The sequence below is a fragment of the Aedes albopictus genome, chromosome 2 (genome assembly GCF_035046485.1).
Source record: "Aedes albopictus strain Foshan chromosome 2, AalbF5, whole genome shotgun sequence".
NCBI lineage: Eukaryota > Metazoa > Arthropoda > Insecta > Diptera > Culicidae > Aedes > Aedes albopictus.
The window spans coordinates 333,776,631-333,797,276 of NC_085137.1; the positions used below are offsets into that span (position 1 = coordinate 333,776,631).

General features: G+C 42.4%; 1 protein-coding gene across 1 annotated transcript in view; it reads left to right on the forward strand.

Moving 5' to 3' along the window:
• Positions 1 to 20,646, forward strand: part of LOC115254188 (cold shock domain-containing protein CG9705) — an 89,509-nt gene that overhangs the window by 15,476 nt on the left and 53,387 nt on the right. The window lies entirely within an intron of this gene.

Here is a 20,646-nt window from a genome sequence, read left to right on the forward strand (position 1 = left end):
ACATTGCATTTCTTTAGGATTTTCCGTACGGTGTAGATCTAGTCCGTTGTCGACCGGCCATCTACGAAGCCTGTTTGATAACTTCCCACGAACTGATTCGTCATAGGTGATAAACGAGGGAAGATAATCTGGGATAGCACTTTGTTGGCGGCAAATGGTCCAATTTGTAGTTCATAATGCGTAGTAGGATCTAAGATTTATTTTTTAATTTTTAATAATCTTTATTGGTATCTCAATCAATTTTCAACTTAAAATAGATGTTCTGTGTATTATTGCACACTATCATCCAAATTTGGTAAAATAAATTTAATCAATATTAATTAATAACATATTACATTTAATTTGCTTTAGCATTTAAAATTTTTTGCTGGTTTTATTATTCACCTGCGTGTCAGAAATACTTATTTTGACTCTAACCTCACTTAAACTAATTATACAAAGAACTAATTGTAGCAATAGAAGACAGCAACGATTTTTGGCGAAAATTTGAATTGATTTTAGTTGACAACTGTTCGAGATTTATATCTTGATAGCAGCAAAGCAATGGCGGATGATTGCGCTGATGTGGCGTGTCCCCTTAACTTCATTCAGCAAAGGAGCTGGTTGGCTCCCATCATCCGCCGTCCTACCGTAGTTTTTTCTTCTTCTAATGATCCTCAGTGCCTGCGTTCTCTGAATGGTGCAGGTGTTTCTTGAAGTGCTACTTCCACCTTTCAATCACATCACGTTAATCCGTAAAAAAGACGGTATCCATTATGTTTACGCATTTTCATGCGAATGTTAGAACGCAAATCATTGATAGGGAAAACATCATTGTAAACCGTTCATTCCACATCAAAATGCGCATAAAAATCCAATCACCAAAGTCATCCATTCAAATTCCGATGCTCTGTAAATAACAGTAACCAGATCAGAGCGCCATCCCCCCTCTCTACAGAACGATGGAGCAATAAATAATGGCAAAATGGTAAAGAGATAGATGCATTGCAGATGTGCTCTCTCGAGTCTGTTTGTGTTTACATGACCGGTCGTCGTCAGGGATTATTATTGATGGGTGGTAGAGTAGGTACTCCCACGATGTGGATTTTGATCGTGAAACCACAGGAAAAAAAATGCTCTCGCGGGAATCCGCTCTAGAGAAATCAAACGGTTGTAAAACATGTGCGATTGAATGTTCTGTTTTTGCTAGTTACTGTTCTCAAACACATGTAAACTGTGGTGATATCAAAGATTGTGATATTCGGATCAAAAAATCAAAAATCCAATCTGCATATTTAAGATTATTTGTAGAACGAAGAGGAAAATTCTTAGCAACTTTACAATCAGTAAGGTATTACAAAATTACACAACATTATTATCAATATCACTAAGTGAATAGCTCAGTGCTTTTTATCAATCCTCTCCACCAGTCGAGCCAACAGAACCAACAGTGAGGAGGGATTTGCAGACGTAAACAGAGTAAACAAAAAAAAATCCAATCGATTTTCGTCGCCAGCCGGCCGGTCTTTCGATCGACGACGAAGGTTTGACGGATTGCGAAATCTTCTATACGAGAGAATGCTATTCGTGGTGGTCTCGTGGTCGTTAAAATTAGATCAGATGCCAGGTCTTGTCGCGGGGATTGTTTGCACTGTCGCAACGGAAATTGAAGTGACAAGCTCTCAAGTTCACAAGAGTGATGCAACATAAAATGAAAATATTGACGGCATTCTTCCTTTGCTGGAGAAGCACACGGAAGCTCTTTAGCTGTATGGCAAAGCCAGCAGCACCCTGAATTGTATTCAACGTATTTGTTGATGTCAAATTGCTTTTGACGCCTGCTGCCGGTCGGTTGGTCGGTCGAATGCGTAGTTGACTTTGGTGACGGATGGAAACTGTATCTGGCTTAGTCATTCAGTCAATCCGGTCTCTCTACGTGCGGTTCCGTTTCTTCCAATTTGTGCAAGTTATTGTCGCTTGCGCGTCCATGACAGCCAGAAGCTACAACGGCGGCATGACGCGGCAGAATAGCCTAGCCAACCGACAACTACTGGAGCGTGCCTTATATATGGGATTGTGTTGCGAGCCGGGTGCCACTTTTCACGGAATCATCCGGTGAAGTGTGGTTTGCTATCGAACAGTTGGATATGTTGTTGCACTGTTTATGAGTCTCTAGCAAAACGCAGTTACGACTGGAAAGCTTAGGATACACGCCGTGGCATTAGAGTACAAGTACTGTTGTACTGTTTTATTTGAGTACCATAATCTGCTTCTAACCCAGATTACTTTTCGACTGTTTTTTTTCTGTTAAATCAGATTCTACGATGCATATCATTCCAACCAAATATTATTAAAACTATGTGCTGAAAGGACTTCCATTAAACTCTGTTAACGAAATTTTATCAAAAAATTACAACATTATTTTGTAAAAATGTTCATTAGGCCAAATTTGAAAACTTTGAATCCGGATGATGTTGATCAACCATTGACACAATGCAATGTTTTAAGGGAAAATACCCTTTTGCTTATAAAAAGCAACGAATGATCTATGAAAATATGTCAAACGATCCATTGAAAACGTTTCAATATTCCATAGAATCATAACAAAACCCCACAAAATAGTCATTTGCATCCATGAAAAATTGTCGATTGGCGCAGAAAATTTTTCAACTATAAATCCCTGATTTTTTATAAACTGCTCCATCGGAGATAGCCAAGGGCTGGTGGCCGAAAATCTCTGTATCAAAAGTAAGAATATTAATTGCTCCATGTAATGAATTATACAATCCATAGAATGATCCATAAAAAAATAGAGACACGACATTTAAGGTGACATGATTCATCATTGAGCTCTCATTGACTTTTTGCTTTTCAATGATTGTTTGCCTTGCGTTTTTGAAGTGATAGAAGTGAGTAATTTTATAGCTACGCAAATGTAGAAGTATCATCACACTCACTGTGAGTGAGCACAATATTGTATGATACTTACTTTTTCTTTGGTGGCTGAGGTTAATCACTTTGAAATTTCGAGCGACAAATCCATGGCTGCTGATGAAGGGCTACTTAGCCTTAAAAATAGAAAATGAACCGTAAAACATGGGAAAAGACTGAATGTACATAATTCCGAACACGAAACGCTAAAACTATTGAATCGTAACATAAGGCAGATGTTATAAAAGGCTAAAATGGCTGCAAAACGCATAAAAGCATGAAATCAGTTTTAGACTTGGGTTTAGTCAAGAAACTTATCATGCACCTATACCATAATTATACATATCTTATTGTTCTTGGCGTAACGCCCTAACCTAACCTAACTGGAATAAAGTCTGCTTTTATGCTCAGTCAGTATTCTATGTGCACTAAGGTGGTTCAAAAAATCGTTTTTGCTCCACACCGCTTATTCGATTCATTACCAGATTCTATGCCTTCTCTCAAAATTTGAGTTGAATTGGTTTAAAATTGAGAGTGCACAAGCCCTTCAAAGTTTGTATGGGAATTACTATGGGAAAAAGGGCGTTTTTCATTCAATTGACCGTAGCATTTCCTTAAGGCGAAAATGGAAGCATTTTCTCATTTTTTTGGTTTTCCATTTTTTATTAAATGACGAAGCAATATTTTCAAAATCGGTTTTCGTGCACATGTAGAGTATGGATCAAGGTATCTTCTGAATTTTTTTGAGGTGGAAAATGTTTTCCATTTTTGCAAAAATCATTTTTTTTGTAAAATTTCGTTCGTTTTTCTGCAAAAACGAAAAACATTTTCCACTACAAAAAAACATCAGAAAATACCTTGATACATACTCTACATGTGCACGAAAACCGATTTTGAAAATATTGCTTCGTCATTTAATAAAAAATCAAAAACCATAAACTGAGGAAATGCTTCCATTTTCGCCTTAAGTGCCCTAGAGTGTTAGTTGACCTTTGGTACTCCTAGGCTACTCTATCAGCCACAACTTTGCCGAAGACCACATTCAATTTGGACGCCTCATCTCATTAATTAGTTATCGATTTTTATTCAACTGGAGAAACTTTAACAGTGATCGTTCAGCTTCCCAGCACTCAGCAGGCAACATTGCTGCACATGGCGCGAACACGCAAAAAAATCCGTTCCGATATACGTGAACTCCCAGTCACGGCAACGGGAACTATGCATAGCAACGATAACAACAATAAGAAATGTACACCGTGAACTAGAGTTCACGTTTTCCAGAACGCCCATATTGACAGCTGGAACTAGTTCCAGTTCACGGTGTATATTTGCTTGTTCTCATATTTGCGTTTGTTTGTTCACGTTTATCAGAACGGATTCCTGAGCGTGAAAGATAGCACACATAAATCATGGCTTCTATGTTTCAAGGCATTTTTAGATTTTCTAAGGAATAGGCTATAACTGTAGAAACACTTACAGAATATTAATTTTGTTTCTTTGCCATTTGCCATATTTTTGCTTGATTATATCATGTGAGAAGAGTATAGATATTTCTAAGTCATTAAAGTTTCAATTTATTTATTTAGTCAAACAAAACGTAGACTACATTTTAACTTATAGCTATATTCTATGGTTTCTCAAGGAATTATAGTAATTTTAATATTTGTTCGAGACATAATTATATCTTATACATGCGCAGTGCTGATTATGGGGATTCATTATTCGTTTTACGCACAGTTCCTTAACCGATAGTAACAAGTAAAATATCAAAACCGGGAAAAAATTGAAAATTCTGGAAAAAAACCGGCAAAAAGACGGGAAATCAAAATCTGCAATTCAAAAGTGTAACAAACATAACATGTGAAGCCATCAAAACAAAGATGATTTATTGTACTTTCATGAAAACATATCATTGAAATTAATTATGTATTTTTATTTTTCATTCATTTGATTACTTTTTCCGTGCTTACCTCCTTAAAAATCTGCACAACGGTGGTAAATTTTAGCATCAACCCTTTCGGCATATAAGTCCAATAATCAGGTCATCTATGCAATGTCGTGGTCGTGAGTGCTTTGACTAGTCTGATTAGGATTCCGAAGAAAAATTGCCAAACATGTTTCTTATTGAGAGATTAGGGGCAATCCACTGAATTGAGAAGACGTGAAATTAGAGTGTTTTTTCGTTGATAAACACTACCCATCTGACCCCGGGAGAAGCTGCTCAGTCCCAGACGGGAACTGGCCTGAGCCCCAAGCAGCTGGTCTTGCGATGAGCGACGTGGGCAAGTGTGTCTTGTCAACCGAGGACGTCTTGGCTGTCGGTGGATGTAGACGGAGTGGGCGATAGGGCTGGTCAATTGCTGGCATGGATCCTCAACCGTGACGGATGGTTAATCGCCAGAGAACCGAAATTCGCCGGTGGCCTTGCGGTAGCCGGCGAACGTTGGTTGCAGTTTGGTGTTGAACGGGATTACCAGCCGAGGGCGTCGTTCTCGCGTTGAGCCGGGGTGGGCGGTCACTGGTCGGCCGGGATCCTCAACGTGACGATGGGTTCACCGACAGGGATCCGAAACTCGCCCGGCGGCCTTGTGGTAGCCGGCGAACGTTGGTAGGAGCTTCGTAGGGCTTCCGCGAAATCGCGAATTTCCATTGTCCCTAGGGATTACCAACAAAGGCGTCGTTGCAGCGGATAGGCGTAGTCGGAGTGGGCCGGCCGAGATCTACAACCGTGACGATTACTTCACCGCCAAGGGATCCGAAACTCGCCGGGTGGCCTTGCGGTGGCCGGCGAACGTTGGTAGAGAGGTTCTCTAGTGACACTGGGTAGGGCAACGCCTAAGTGGTTCCTTGGAAGGCCACTCGGATGGATGGCCAACCCAGGTGGCTTCGAAGATGGCTATCGTGGTAGATGGCCCCCGAGTACACGGCGTTTTGTGGCCACTGCTGATAGTTGTCTAGCCCGGTAGTAGCCGGAATATTGGCCACTTAACTGTGCCGACAGTCTCCGTAATTGCCGGGGTGGGAAAATCTCCGAAGCACACGTATCGGACTTCTTCGGGACCACGGCCGGGAAGTGGTCCTCCTGTTCCGTTGAAATGTCCAGAGACAGATCAAACCCACGTGCCCAGAACGTTCTAATAACCAGGTTTCACTTGAAATTGCGCGAACCAAAACTTCTTATTTGCGGTGATCTTAAGTCATAGAAGGTTACCCACGAACTGCCCCGGCTAACTCATCACTCTCATCCTCGATCCTCCTGTGCCACTCATTCTGGCCGTCCCGAGTGTAGCGTTTTGGTGCATCCGTCGTATAATAGGCGTCATTTCACGTTACCGCCCGCTCATTTGTGTGTCTTGCATGCGGTTTTTCGTCAGCCGCCCGCACCGTTTGAATCAGTCGTATTTTAGCTGAACAATTTTCGGTCCCTACTGACCCACATCATGGCAAATCAAATTAAATGTTACCGTACGGTAACACATCTTTGACGATACCACTGAACGTTTCCGGCTGTCGTGGCAGCTCATCAATATAGATAAAACCTCTACAGATTCCTTGTATGCGTTTTTGAAAATCGGCGCGCGATTCTTTAGGTTGTCATCCTTGTATAAATTTGTTCTTATCATCTAATCATCAATCGAAGCCCAGAGCTCGAACTTCTTGCCAAATCTTCAAACTCCAAGCAAATTAATGAATAAACCCAAGCTTAAATCTTCCGGGGGGACACTTCCTTATGCCGTGATTAACAACATCTGTGCACAAAACACATAATGTTTTTGGAGATTTGGAGAAGTTTTGAAACTGTTTGGCTATCTTCTCTTCATCAACAACTGTATTGAAGAAGAAAAATTGAAACCTGGAAGGTTACTAACATGTCGTTCGCAATCTCGAGTACGATACATCTACGAAAATGAGCTTAACTCCAATTTCCAGGCGAATATTGAACACTGCGAGCCAGCTAAGATGGTGAATCCAAAAAAAATCCTGAAATGTTTTAAGAACAGGTAAATTTAATTGTTTTCCAAAGTAGTGCTGAATTTCATGGGAGGAGACAAATGCAAACCACAGTTCAGCTACAAAAATAGTTACTTATGAAGCAAGTTGCAAAATAATATTTTTTTCAGCACGACTCGTACATTTATCCATCAAGGCTTGCCGAGTTGGATAAATACGACGAGTGCTTAAAAAATCGAGTTTTGCGACGAGTTGCATAGATTTTTTTTTGTAATTACGAAAAATACTCCTTTAGTACGATCTTTTCTAATTAGCTACACAAGCAAATATCAGTAGAAACCACGTGCGAGCATCCACTTCATTTGCAGTTCGAATCTGAATTCAAGTCAACCTGATTCGGATTCGAGCTGCTCAGTGAATGTAGAAAGAGAGGCTGAATGGGCTGAATCTACGGATGGCACGAGATTAAGTAAAAGTCCATACAGGCAAAAGTGCCAAAAAGTTCTACTTTTCGGCACACTTGCATTGGTGGTGAAAATTAGGACATTTCAGTACACTTCAGTCAACTGAAATGTTCAACTTTTCACAACGTAATTGCAAAAAAATCCTAACAAATGCAACAATGTCCTTTTCAAACGTTGCTGTGGAGCTACGGATGGATGTCAATTTGTAAGCTTGTTTGATTTAATTATTGTTAAAAAATATGTTTGAATTAATATAACATTAGGAATAAAGCAAAAACCATTATAGATATGAGTCGGCGTAAGCATTACAATTAATTTTATATCCCGCGACAGCCGTGGAGATGGTCTCTAGTTGCAACGTAAGTCCGTAAGGACGTGCCCGGGACCGTTATTGTTTTGATTTGCGTTTGCAATTCTTGAAGGTGCACATTGAGAAAGGTAAGCTACTCTCACGCTGCGTTGGTTGATTCCTTGTGCAATTTCGATTGTTCCGGTAAATCACGGAATAGCAACCACAACTAGTACGGTCATTGTTTGAGCTATTTTATCCTAAACAATCAGTGGCGTTTAATTCCCAAAAAAAAGTTTTCTTTTAGTTTATTGCAAACAGGCGGACAGCATATGCAATTTTAGTTGCTGGACAACTTTTGCTAAATTCTAGACAATTAATATGTGTTGGAATTTCGCCCACTCAAATCCCCCACCCTTGGTTCCGTTTTTATCCGCACCGAACGCACGTCACACATTTCCAGTATGACGTTATGTGTTCTTATAATTAGCTACACGTTGTGTCAACATGCCACTTGGATAGATCGATAAACTCCGTCCTGACAACAGAGCGCGCTGAAGACGGCGACGGCAATCGCATCATAGTTGTTGTTGTTGTCTTTCGTTCATTGCTACACATCAAGCGAAAGTGACAATTAATTAATCGTTGTTTCATTATGTTCTCAACGTTCGACACATCAACGAACGGGCGCGTTTCATTATTAAAGTGTGGACCACATGGGGAGTGTGAAAAACGGCAATTTGTGACTTCACCGCACACTCCTACGAGGATACTTCTTGCTCCCTGATAATGGGCGGTCCTTTTCTCCCACGCCGACGAGATGAAGGAAGGCGAATTCGCTTTGGGGAATCTGGGAAAAGGGGAAAACGTGCTTCGTTGGTAGTTTGGTGTAAATCCCGTTTGGCTTTGACTGGCACGAGGAGCAAATTATGGAGCTTTTGTGGGAATATGTCTTTTTGCCTTTCGAGTTTCGTAGGTGACGCTGCCGGCAGGATGTCTACAACACCGACGAGGGCCGCATTAAAAAAGGTTTGTGTTTAGTAATTGGGTTTCGTGTTTTCACTCTTATTTTATAGCGTCATTGACCTACCGAAACACAATGTCCTTGCAGGAAGTGATTTATTGTACGAACGCGATGAAATTGGATTTAGCCGGATGTACGTTGACCTTGTGCTTGTGAAATTTTTCAAATATTGTGCCAAATTGCGCTTCGATTCCGGGTTAAGACGATTCTTGGTCCGATGTAACGTTTATTTATTGGTTGGAAAGTTAAGTATCTTGATGCTTTCAGTAAGACTAAACTGAGATTAAAAATTCGATTTCTAAAGCATAGAAAACAATTAAGCATTTTTTTGGTCCTACTCAGTAGAGTTACCAATCTCAATGGAATGCAAATATCTCGAACGAAACACATTGCGAAATAGATCTTCCAAAATTCAATCTTCCACACGCTTTGGTCGCAATCTGCTGTCGGTCTCGGTCATTGGTTAAGAGCTAGAATCGAAAATTCGTTTGTCAATTCAATCAACAAACCGAGAAGAATGTTTTATTCGTATCTTGGAAGATGTTTTTGGACGCCGCATGAAAAGATAGATGTTGATGGACGAGTCTGTCTATTCTTTTCTTCAATCATCCGTGTATCGTGGTCCAACAATATGCTACTCCATCTGGATGGCGAGAATAAACAGCTCTCAAATGTGTCATATACAAACGTTGCACATTCCTCTGCTGGATGTACGAGTCGCCCCTGGAATTCTTTATACATATTCATAACGATCCAAGAATGACCCGTGTGCACTGATATCGTTTCTCTTTGTTTGTATTGCTGCCAACCCATTTCAAGCAATATTGGTCGACGATATGTGCTGTATCTATTCTATTTTTTACACTGTTATAGATATGCGACTGCATAAATCCATCAGAAATAGAACTATTTTTGTATTACAAATTCATTCGTCTGTCATGTACTCATGACATTCCAATATAACGTGTTTAGTTGTTTTTTGTTAAGCTTTTTTTCGACACAGATTGCTTGAACTAGTTGTATCTGTAGAATGCACGAACTTGTTTTGTTTTGATTGTGGATGGAGATCAGAACTATTAAAAATAGGTAAAAATCTCAATGTAGTGAAATAAAATAACGCTCATGGCCTGTGCTGATGAACCACCAAACTATGCCACTTTTTTAGTTAGACAATAGTTCTAACAACTGGTCGCGGTGACATAGATATTCAACAAGGAATAAAATACTAATGCCACTTTTTAGTGACGGACTGTATAATAGGATGGGTCAACGTCATTGGCGAAACAGCGGATTTTTTTAGGGGGTGCACTACAAACAAGTATTCATTAGTTCATCCATTTATTATTCATCGCCTTCATATCTCACAGCAATGCACTCAAATTTTAGGGGATGCCTGGCACCCCCCGCACCTTCGGTAGTTTCGCCCATGGTGTTTCCCAAGAAACACGGAAGTTCTACCAAAAGCTCAACGCATCTCGCAACGGCTTCGTGCCGCGAGCCGAAATATGCAGTGATAAGGACGGAGGCCTCTTGACGGACGGACGTGAAGTGATCAAAAGGTGGAAGCAGCACTTCTATCAGCACCTGAATGACGTGGAGAACTTAGGCACGGGAGACCACGGCAATGGAAGAAACGACGACGCCAGTGCAGCGGAGGACGGAAATGAACTAACTCCCACGCTGTGGAAAGTTAAGGATGCCATGCACCAGCTCAAAACCAACAAAGCAGGTAAGCATGGTTCGCAGCTGAACTTATTCAGATGGAAAAAGTTGGTCACCTGTCTGCACCGGTTGAAAGTCAGGATCTGGGAAACCGAATAGGTACCGGAGGAGTGGAAGGAAGGGGTAATCTGGCCCATTCACAAGAAAGGCAACCATTTGGAATGTGAGAACTTCAGAGCGATCACTCTTTTGAATGCTGTCTACTATGTGCTATCCCAGATCATCTAACGTCGTCTGTCACCTAAAACGAATGAGTTCGAGGGAAGTTATCAAGCTGGCTTCATCGACGGCCGGTTGACAACGGATCAGATCTTTACCGTACGGCAAATCTTCCAGAAATGCCGTGAATACCAGGTCCCAACGCATCACCTGTTCATCGACTTCAAAGCGACATACGACAGTATCGACCGCGCAGAGCTACACGCTAACGCCGCTCAGCACAAAAGTGCATAATTTCCAGACTACACCAAAAATGCGTAACCCTTGCACATTCACAAAATCAACTCCTGTGTCCGCAAAATCGTTAAATTCGCAAAAATTTTTGTACAGCAATCTAGCTAGGTTTACTAGTGACCTTGGAAAACAAAAAAAAATATCGACATTTCGCATCTAGACGAGTGTACGAGCTGTTTTTGAGAATGTGTAACTGTAACACATTTTTGTGTGGTCTGAAAATTATGCACTTATGAGTAGGGCTTACACATTTTAGTGCTGAGCGGTTTTACTGTGTATGGAGAATCATGGACGAAAACGGCTTTCCTGGGAAGCTGACTAGACTGATTAAAGCAACGATGGACGGTGTGCAAAACTGCGTAAGGGTTTCGGGTGAACTATCTAGTTCATTCGAATCTCGCCGGGGACTGCGACAAGGTGACGGACTCTCATGCCTACTCTCCAACATTGCTCTGGAAAATGTGATGCGACGAGCCGGGCTCAACAGCCGGGGAACGATTTTCACAAAATCCGGTCAATTTGTATGCTTTGCGGACGACATGGACATTATCGCTAGAACATTTGGAACGGTGGCAGAGCTGTACACCCGCCTGAAACGCGAAGCAGCAAACGTCGGACTGGTGGTGAATGCCTCCAAAACAAACTACATGCTGGTAGGCGGAACCGAACACGACCGGATCCGTCTGGGTAGTAATGTTACGATAGACGGGGATACTTTCGAGGTGGTGAAGGAATTCGTCTACCTCGGATCCTTTACTGACGGTTGACAACAACGTGAGCCGTGAAATTCGGAGGCGCATCATCAGCCTACTACGGGCTCCAGAAGAAACTGCGGTCGAAAAAGATTCACCCACGCACCAAATACACCATGTACAAAACCCTAATAAGACCGGTGGTCGTCTACGGACATGAGCCATGGACCATGCTCGAGGAGGACCAAGGACGATCTTCGACGATGTGCAGGAGAACGGTGTGTGGCGGAGAAGGATGAACCACGAGCTCGCTGCACTTAACGGCGAACCCAGCATCCAGAAGGTGACCAAAGCCTGAAGGTTACGGTGGGCAGGGCATGTTGCAAGAATGCCGGACAACAACCCTGCAAAGCTGGTGTTTGCGACTGGCCCGGTTGGTACAAGAAGGCGTGGAGCGCAGAGAGCACCAGGTGGAGCGTGACCTAGCGAGCATTGAGCGCCACCGAGGATGGAGAGTGGCAACCACAAACCGAGTATTGTGGCGTACTATTGTTGATTTTGTCTTGTCCTAAATGAGGGGGTTAGAAGCAAAGGGGTGTAAGTGACAAAAACCCACTTTCGAGTAAATGAGGTTTAAAGTTTTTGGCCAATTTTTCTTCCCATACAAAATGTATGGAGATTCAAAATCAACCCAATTTTCTCTGATTTATTGTAATTTTTCCAATCATCGTAGGAACAATCTTAAAAAAGTTCCTGAAAGCTTGAAATCAGAAGAATTTTATAATATACTCAGCTCAAAATCGACAAAATGGTCACTTACACCCCTTTGATTCTGGGCCCCTCAAATGTGATGTTGAGCAAATAAATGTGTGTATATGGTGTAGCTTACATTTTCCCCATCACGAAGTTCGTATGGGATTTTATATGTAAACATACTTTTTTGTGTTTGTCTCGACAAACGGTATTAAAGTATAGCGAGATCGCAGCAGTCTGTGAACGCGCGCGGACGTTTAAAAATTTTTGGCTGTCATTTTTTCGTTCCTTTATTTTAATTTTTTTTTCGGCCGATGCTTTCAATAGAAATACACTAGAACTCCAATGGCGCTGTAGTCACTTTTCTCAATTCATTATTTTAATAACTTTAATTGTAATAATTTACTATTTTTAAGTGTCCTTCACGTAGAGTACAATTTGTTTTGGTAAACAAATTAACTTGACACTTCTAGTACCGCTGCTGACGCTGTAAGGGCGTGGCAAACTAGATGTTAGTCACACGAACAGTCGCGGCAATGAACTTCTGTGGCTAGTTATTCTACTATGCTTTCCAAGCATTTATTTCAAGTAATTGAATAGTGATTATGTGAATTTAATTAGTGAAACTTCAGGTGAAACATATAACCTTCTAATGTAAGGTCCATTGCACGGTCTCGCGTGGTTGAGAGGGAGTGTTTCGGGTTTTTCGTGGAATCAGTTCCGACGATGGCTAGTATTTGTTATTATCGGACAAGTTTTTGGTAACTGTTGTTCTGACCCGAAATGTTTCTGTTTGGCAGTAGAAAATGTCCACAAAGCTGTTTTTTTCGGGTTGAGATCCCCTGCCAGAGAAGAGCTGTGTATCGCGCTTCGTTCCCGTCGTGCGGTTTGTGAAAATTTGATCTGGTTTCAGTAGAAACGTGAAATAGTGACATTACTATCGACAGATTTTATAAGCAGTTTGGTTTAGTTTTGTGTTCCGCTGGCTCTCTCACAAACAGACAGTGGTGTAACTAAATTAAAGTCACTATTAAACGCGTGCATTATTAAACTCTCTCCCTGTGCCGAAGAAAGAGGAAGTAGCTGCATATACGTTAAATTACCTATACATATTTATGAACGAGGATTACATTACGAGACAAAAACCCCTGGACCAGAGAAGACGGCAAAGTTTGGACCTGGCCCTGAACGGCCACATTTGGTGAGATTGTTCTTTATTTGATTACATTTTAACTGTATTATCTTAACACATCAAAATAACCATTTACCTCATGTAACTCGGAGCGTTTGGTACGGTATGTCCACGCATCCTTCCTCCCTTGTAGATTCGAGAAGTGTTTCGATGTTTTACAATCCGGATATCACATGACATCGAAGCATTTCGAAGAATCATCTTTGCGGTTAACGCAACGTAGTAGGCCTGGCCGCTTTGATGCTTGTGTCATATCTATGATATGCCACAATCATCAATATTGACAAGAAAAATAATTGGGCGTAATCTAACCCGATTATTTTCCAGGATGCTTTCTAGTACTGGCTACGTTTGTGTTAGATTAGATTAGATTAGACAAACGGTATTAAAGTATAGCCCAAAAGCAGAGATCGTTATTTCTTATTGAAACACACAGTGAAACACGTAGCTCTGACTGCATGCAGTTTTGTTCTACCCCTTACACTCACGTTCATATGGCGTGCTATGCTTGTGTTTGTTGTGCCTTTCAATACTACTTAATCATTTGATGTTCATCCCGGCCAAACTGAGTGACAGTCATCTAGCAGTGAGTGTCATAACTTCTGCGTCGGAGCGACTGGAGACTAACGTTCGTGGGGCTGCTCAAGATATGAGTTCCCATCGTATGAATGATAAAGACGATCGTCTGTAGAGTTTATTGAGAAGAAGGGGAAATGAAAAAGTAGATTTCGCAAGTTTTTTTGTGTTAGGATGGTGATGATGTAGAAGACTGTGTGAATCTAAGGACTTTCAATTTATCTGGTATGTAACCACATCAACGATGGTTTGCCTTAATTTACACTCAAAAACTCAATAAAAGCATATTTTGAGTGATATTGGTTTGTACTGAAAATAATAGCTTAAATGTACTCTCCTACCAACATCATCATATCATATTTAGCTCTTTTGAGAGCAAACCAATAGCAGCGAGCTATTCGGTTAATCTTCAAATATCAAATTTTGCTATTATTTAGAAGTCCCAGGAACATTTTTTGCTATTATTTTCAGTACTTTTACCACTTATATCAATCAAAATAAAAATACATTTTGATCGTCAGTACTTGACCTCTGCCCAGGTTGAAACAACTTTTGACCCCGGGAGTTCCTGCTCGATCCCAGACGGGGACCGGCCAAAGCCCCAAGCGGCTGGTCTGAGCCAGCGGCCGCTTCCGGGGTGGGTACTCAAGGCCTTCTTCTGCCTCCCGGGTCCCAGGGCGTTTTGGATGGGGGAGCTTTCGGTGGGGTGGTCCTAAAGGAAAGAGTAAAAAATTACCTTTTAAACGTTGTATCTATTGATCGGTTTGTACAAATGGTGGTGTTCGTGGTGGTATTGTTGTCGGCGTTCGTCCTGTCGAAATACGGGACGCCTGGACGATCGTGATGCGGTAACTGGAAGCGGAGAGGAATCCAAATGGTATCGCCCCCTAACTCTGCACTTCAGGGGGGGGGGGGCCGGTCGGTGTGACCAGCGGCGGAATGCCGATGGCAGCGCTGTTTGGAGGATTCACAGATTCGGAGATACTTGGAGTGTTGCTGAGAGCGCAATAAGGCCGACCGAACGTCGAAGGTCACCACCGGTGGCAGTCGAGCGCCACTCGTTTCACCGCGAGATTGGGCGGAACTTCACAAACGGTAAGCAGAGAGCCCGGAGTAAGTACCGGGGCGAATTGTCCACAGGCTTCGGACGACGGTAGTTGTAGTGTGAGGTGCACCTGATACCGTGCTCACTGGGTTTCGTCCGGGCAGGATAGAAATAGTGGACTGGAGATTAGCCTTCTTCCAGTAAAGTCTTCTTTAACCATCGACGAAGCTCCGGGGGGGGGGGCGATCCCGTCCCACGTGTTACTGTCCTGGCTCGGTCCTTTTTGGTCGACCAAGGTTTTGACACATTCCCGGTTTCGGCGCGCAACCCAGTCACTTGCACACATGCACCGTCAAAACTTGTCACAAGCACTGTCTCTAGTCCCCGAACCGGTCTCCGTTTCGTGGTAACACACATCTGTCTTCCCGCGCGATCTCTCGGTGACTCCTCGATTTTTCTCCACGATCATTCATCGGCCAGAAACGTCAAACGATCATCTCTCCTAATATTTCTCTCTCTCAGCATTTCCGCCCACATCGCCACCCCCTTCAGGCGGCTGTCTAAATTCACTACTGCTTACACCTGCACATGCGGCATTAGGTCGACACGATTGTCACCCACTCATTTGAAGTGACCGTTAAGCTAGCTAGACAATTATATATATCCCTACACCCCCACCATAAACAAAACCAAGTTACCGTTCGGTAACATCCCCCTCTGGTCAGGGGAAAAAAAGGAATTCACAATTTCTTTTTTGTTTTATGTACAAAATTACTGCTAATTGAACGTAATCAAAGAAACACAATCAAAACAAACAAAAAACACTAGATGCCAAAACAAAAAAAACACATGCCTTGTCACTAAAGTGTACACTGTTTTAACCTAGAAGGACTTTTTGAAAGACATTGCGAGTTTTCCCAGCTAAACATGTCAAAACTTCACTTGGGTTAACTCGAACTTTCCTTTCCGCAACGTCCTGAGAGCTTTTGGACGGATATAAACAGTATCGCGGTCTAAGTGTCTATACTACATCTACTGCCCCGTGTACAAGCCGTGGTCCAAATCTATTACACGCCACCGACTGCCACGCGGGACAGTACCGATACCGACGAGGAACCGTTCAACACTGGACTATAGTATACGGATCGTTTCGACGATCGTTACCACGACACTACTTCTTAACACGCATCCATATACGAAAAACAATAGATAGACGATTCAACGGAATTTACAGTACATTACTGTGGTTCGGGAATTTTTGTATGCGTTGGAAGATTGTATAACAATATAACAGTTCCACTCTCGAGAGAACTTTTCCGATTGCTCCAACTTGGGATTGATCATTACTTGTCCGGACAGTATTCGTTCGGCTGTTGTTCACTATGGAACACAACCCGCGCGCGCGTAGGTTTCGCGAATCCCGCTATTTGAGGACGTCTCCTCCTAAAGACGGGTATCGTACGTATAGAAGCTTGCTACTACGAGAATTCCTAACTACCTATACCGCCTACAGGACTCGCTCCGCGGAAAGCGATGGCCTTAGGCAAAGAGGTCAAGGACAGAAGGTAGGTTCAGCAATTTCCAAAATGACCTTTGGGTTGGATGATCGTTGATCGAACATTTACAATTGATTATTCTAAATTTTCAGACTCTACTCTCAGCGACCTGGAACGGTGCCACTTTAGTAAGCAGTCTACTCGAGGACAAAATCCGTGAGCACGAGTGTTCGGAACAACTCGTTGGATGGAGCATCTATTCTCAGTACAACCATGCTTCAATAGTGATTGTAAGCCATTTCAAAGGGTAATGACCCTTGATTGGCAATCACCTGGCGAGGTACATACGTGTAATAAGAAATAGATTGTTTTAAACTAACTAACTCGGGTTATTCTTCGGTCGAGGTATGATAAAAGATTTTTTTTTGTGAAATGCAGTGGCCAGTGATTAAGTGCGACGTGTTACACAATATCGAACGTCTCTTTCAAATTTTAAAGCTTTGTTTAACCAAGCTTGAAAGAAAGATATTATACGTCACTCTCGGGCTCGATTCTATAGATCGTTGACCTTCGCCTTCTTATATTTGGTTGTGGTTATTGGTTATATTGTTCCTCTCCGATTATTCAGTGATAATCAATGAAAAAAGTGAGGTATAGCCACCTAACCGTTATCACATATTGGTTGGGCTAAGGTAGAAAATATGCGCTCTTTGAAAATCCAGCGACTTTAGGATTTCACTGACGTTATAGAACGGTTAACATGATGGAATTGCCACCCGGGACAAACCAAACGTCGGATTAGGCGAATTGTCCAAGGTAGTGCGCTTCTGTAGAGCTGACCGTTGAGAAAACGATTGAAAATTGACTAAAAATCGCTTTCCATTAGTAAGAGTGCATTTGTCAAAACTTCTAAATGGAGGTTTAGCGGTGGAGCAGGACAATCCTTGTGGTTGCCCTGGCAAATGATATTGCTTCGTACCCTCTGTGCTTGTACTGAATTTGGAGGCCTGTTCCCTGACCATGGCTACGAAGTTCGTCATGACTTTATTGGAACTTTTCGATACCCGGGTAGTTGTAATTATCCGCGGTGAGTGTGACGAAATACTACATTCGTCGTCGCCACCTAGGCAGGGTTGATTCCCTTGGATGAGAAACAATTCATACGCGATATCGAAGTCAACACAAAAGATCGATTGTATGTGATTATAATTTGGTAGGCTTTCGCTTGAGGGTGTAGACGTAGTGCGGAATAATTGATGTTTTATTAAAACGGTAACCAATCTGATCAGTTTCTTTCGTTAAGGTCATCAAACATCCGTGGATCGCAAGATTTTGCTTCCAGATCAGAACGAATTTGACCCGCTGAAGTGACACAGTTATAAAATCTTACTCGCATTGAATTTCGATGAAATTGAACCTATTAAATGACGTCAAACTGTCAGCAAACTTCTTTTGTTTTTGCACCTAGAGTGACCAGAGTGGATTTGAGAAACTTTAATTTCAGGAATGCCCCACGTTGGGCGCCAGTGAAACAACTTTTGACCCCGGGAGTTCTTGCTCGATCCCAGACGGGGACCGGCCAAAGCCCCAAGCGGCTGGTCTGAGCCAGCGGCCGCTTCCGGGGTGGGTACTCAAGGCCTTCTTCTGCCTCCCGGGTCCCAGGGCGTTTTGGATGGGGGAGCTTTCGGTGGGGTGGTCCTAAAGGAAAGAGTAAAAAATTACCTTTTAAACGTTGTATCTATTGATCGGTTTGTACAAATGGTGGTGTTCGTGGTGGTATTGTTGTCGGCGTTCGTCCTGTCGAAATACGGGACGCCTGGACGATCGTGATGCGGTAACTGGAAGCGGAGAGGAATCCAAATGGTATCGCCCCCTAACTCTGCACTTCAGGGGGGGGGGCCGGTCGGTGTGACCAGCGGCGGAATGCCGATGGCAGCGCTGTTTGGAGGATTCACAGATTCGGAGATACTTGGAGTGTTGCTGAGAGCGCAATAAGGCCGACCGAACGTCGAAGGTCACCGGTGGCAGTCGAGCGCCACTCGTTTCACCGCGAGATTGGGCGGAACTTCACAAACGGTAAGCAGAGAGCCCGGAGTAAGTACCGGGGCGAATTGTCCACAGGCTTCGGACGACGGTAGTTGTAGTGTGAGGTGCACCTGATACCGTGCTCACTGGGTTTCGTCCGGGCAGGATAGAAATAGTGGACTGGAGATTAGCCTTCTTCCAGTAAAGTCTTCTTTAACCATCGACGAAGCTCCGGGGGGGGGGGGGCGATCCCGTCCCACGTGTTACTGTCCTGGCTCGGTCCTTTTTGGTCGACCAAGGTTTTGACACATTCCCGGTTTCGGCGCGCAACCCAGTCACTTGCACACATGCACCGTCAAAACTTGTCACAAGCACTGTCTCTAGTCCCCGAACCGGTCTCCGTTTCGTGGTAACACACATCTGTCTTCCCGCGCGATCTCTCGGTGACTCCTCGATTTTTCTCCACGATCATTCATCGGCCAGAAACGTCAAACGATCATCTCTCCTAATATTTCTCTCTCCCAGCATTTCCGCCCACATCGCCACCCCCTTCAGGCGGCTGTCTAAATTCACTACTGCTTACACCTGCACATGCGGCATTAGGTCGACACGATTGTCACCCACTCATTTGAAGTGACCGTTAAGCTAGCTAGACAATTATATATATCCCTACACCCCCACCATAAACAAAACCAAGTTACCGTTCGGTAACAAGGTTAAGATACACAGATTTAAACACTGTGATCATTTCAGCTAACTGTCATTCGGATATTACCCTTCGTTGTCATTGATAATTATCTCAATTTAAGAGACTTTGAGCTCTTGGCTGTTTCATCTTTGTGCCCTTCATTGTATTGCACCAAGTTCTTTAGAGTTCAATATAGTTCATTCAGAATATGGTTTATTTAGTTAGTTAAATAGAAATATTCTGATTTATCGACCGTATTCTATTAATAACTTGATGATGTTGTGGCTATATCGGTCTCTTTCTACTCATAGTATAAGGGAGTAGAGATCAAAGTGGATAATGAAATGATAGATATGATAGAATTCGCTAGGTAGCGAACAAGCGTGAAAATTTTATAGAAGGTGAAATTAGGCAAGTAGGCCATATATTCGAAGACGGTGAATAATAATAATAATAATAATTGAACGAATACATCGAATGCGTGAAACTTCTGCCGTGCAACCTGTGCTTTTAAATAGATCGGCTTGGGCAGATGGGCTTGGCTTTTCACCTTCTATAAAATTTTCACACTTGTTCGCTACCTAGCGAATTCTATCATATCTATCATTTCATTATCCGCTTTGATCTCTACTCCCTTATACTATGAGTAGAAAGAGACCGATATAGCCACAAAATCATCAAGTTATTAATAGAATACGGTCGATAAATCAGAATATGTTATAAAAAGTTTGGCTTAAAAAGAAAAAGTGTTCTATCCTATAAGATCGAAAAAGCTAATAGGAAGAACACGCCGCGATATAGGCATACCCCTATAAACGGAGTGCGAATTCCGAAAAAGCTACCGATCAATAGAATTTGTGATGAAAACAGAACAATACATAGGCAGTCGAACTTTTGCCAGTCTTGGTAAGGCGGTATGAACTACCAACCAAGCCGATCTGTTTAAAAGCACAGGTCGCACGGCAGAAGTTTCACGCATTCGATGTATTCGTTCAATACATGGCCTACTTGCCTAATTTCACCTTCTATAAAATTTTCACACTTGTTCCAAAGTCCAAATAAAGTCGTTCATGTCCCATACATTGGTGTAAAATTTCGGGGCTCATGGAGTACTAGAGCAAAAATGTATAATACCTGCAATGAACATTACCTTGCATTTCACTCCAAATTGGATATCTAGTACTCCGTTATTGTTGCTATCAGCAATCAGCAGTTTGTTTATCCAAGTGTAAACATGAAAAATGTTGGCGTATCAAAATCAAATTTCGTGGTGTGCGCCTTTTACTATCCTTCGTTTCATTTTAGGAATGCTCGAAGGATTTTAAAACTGATGGATTCGGATTAAAAACTGCCTAAATTGTCCTAT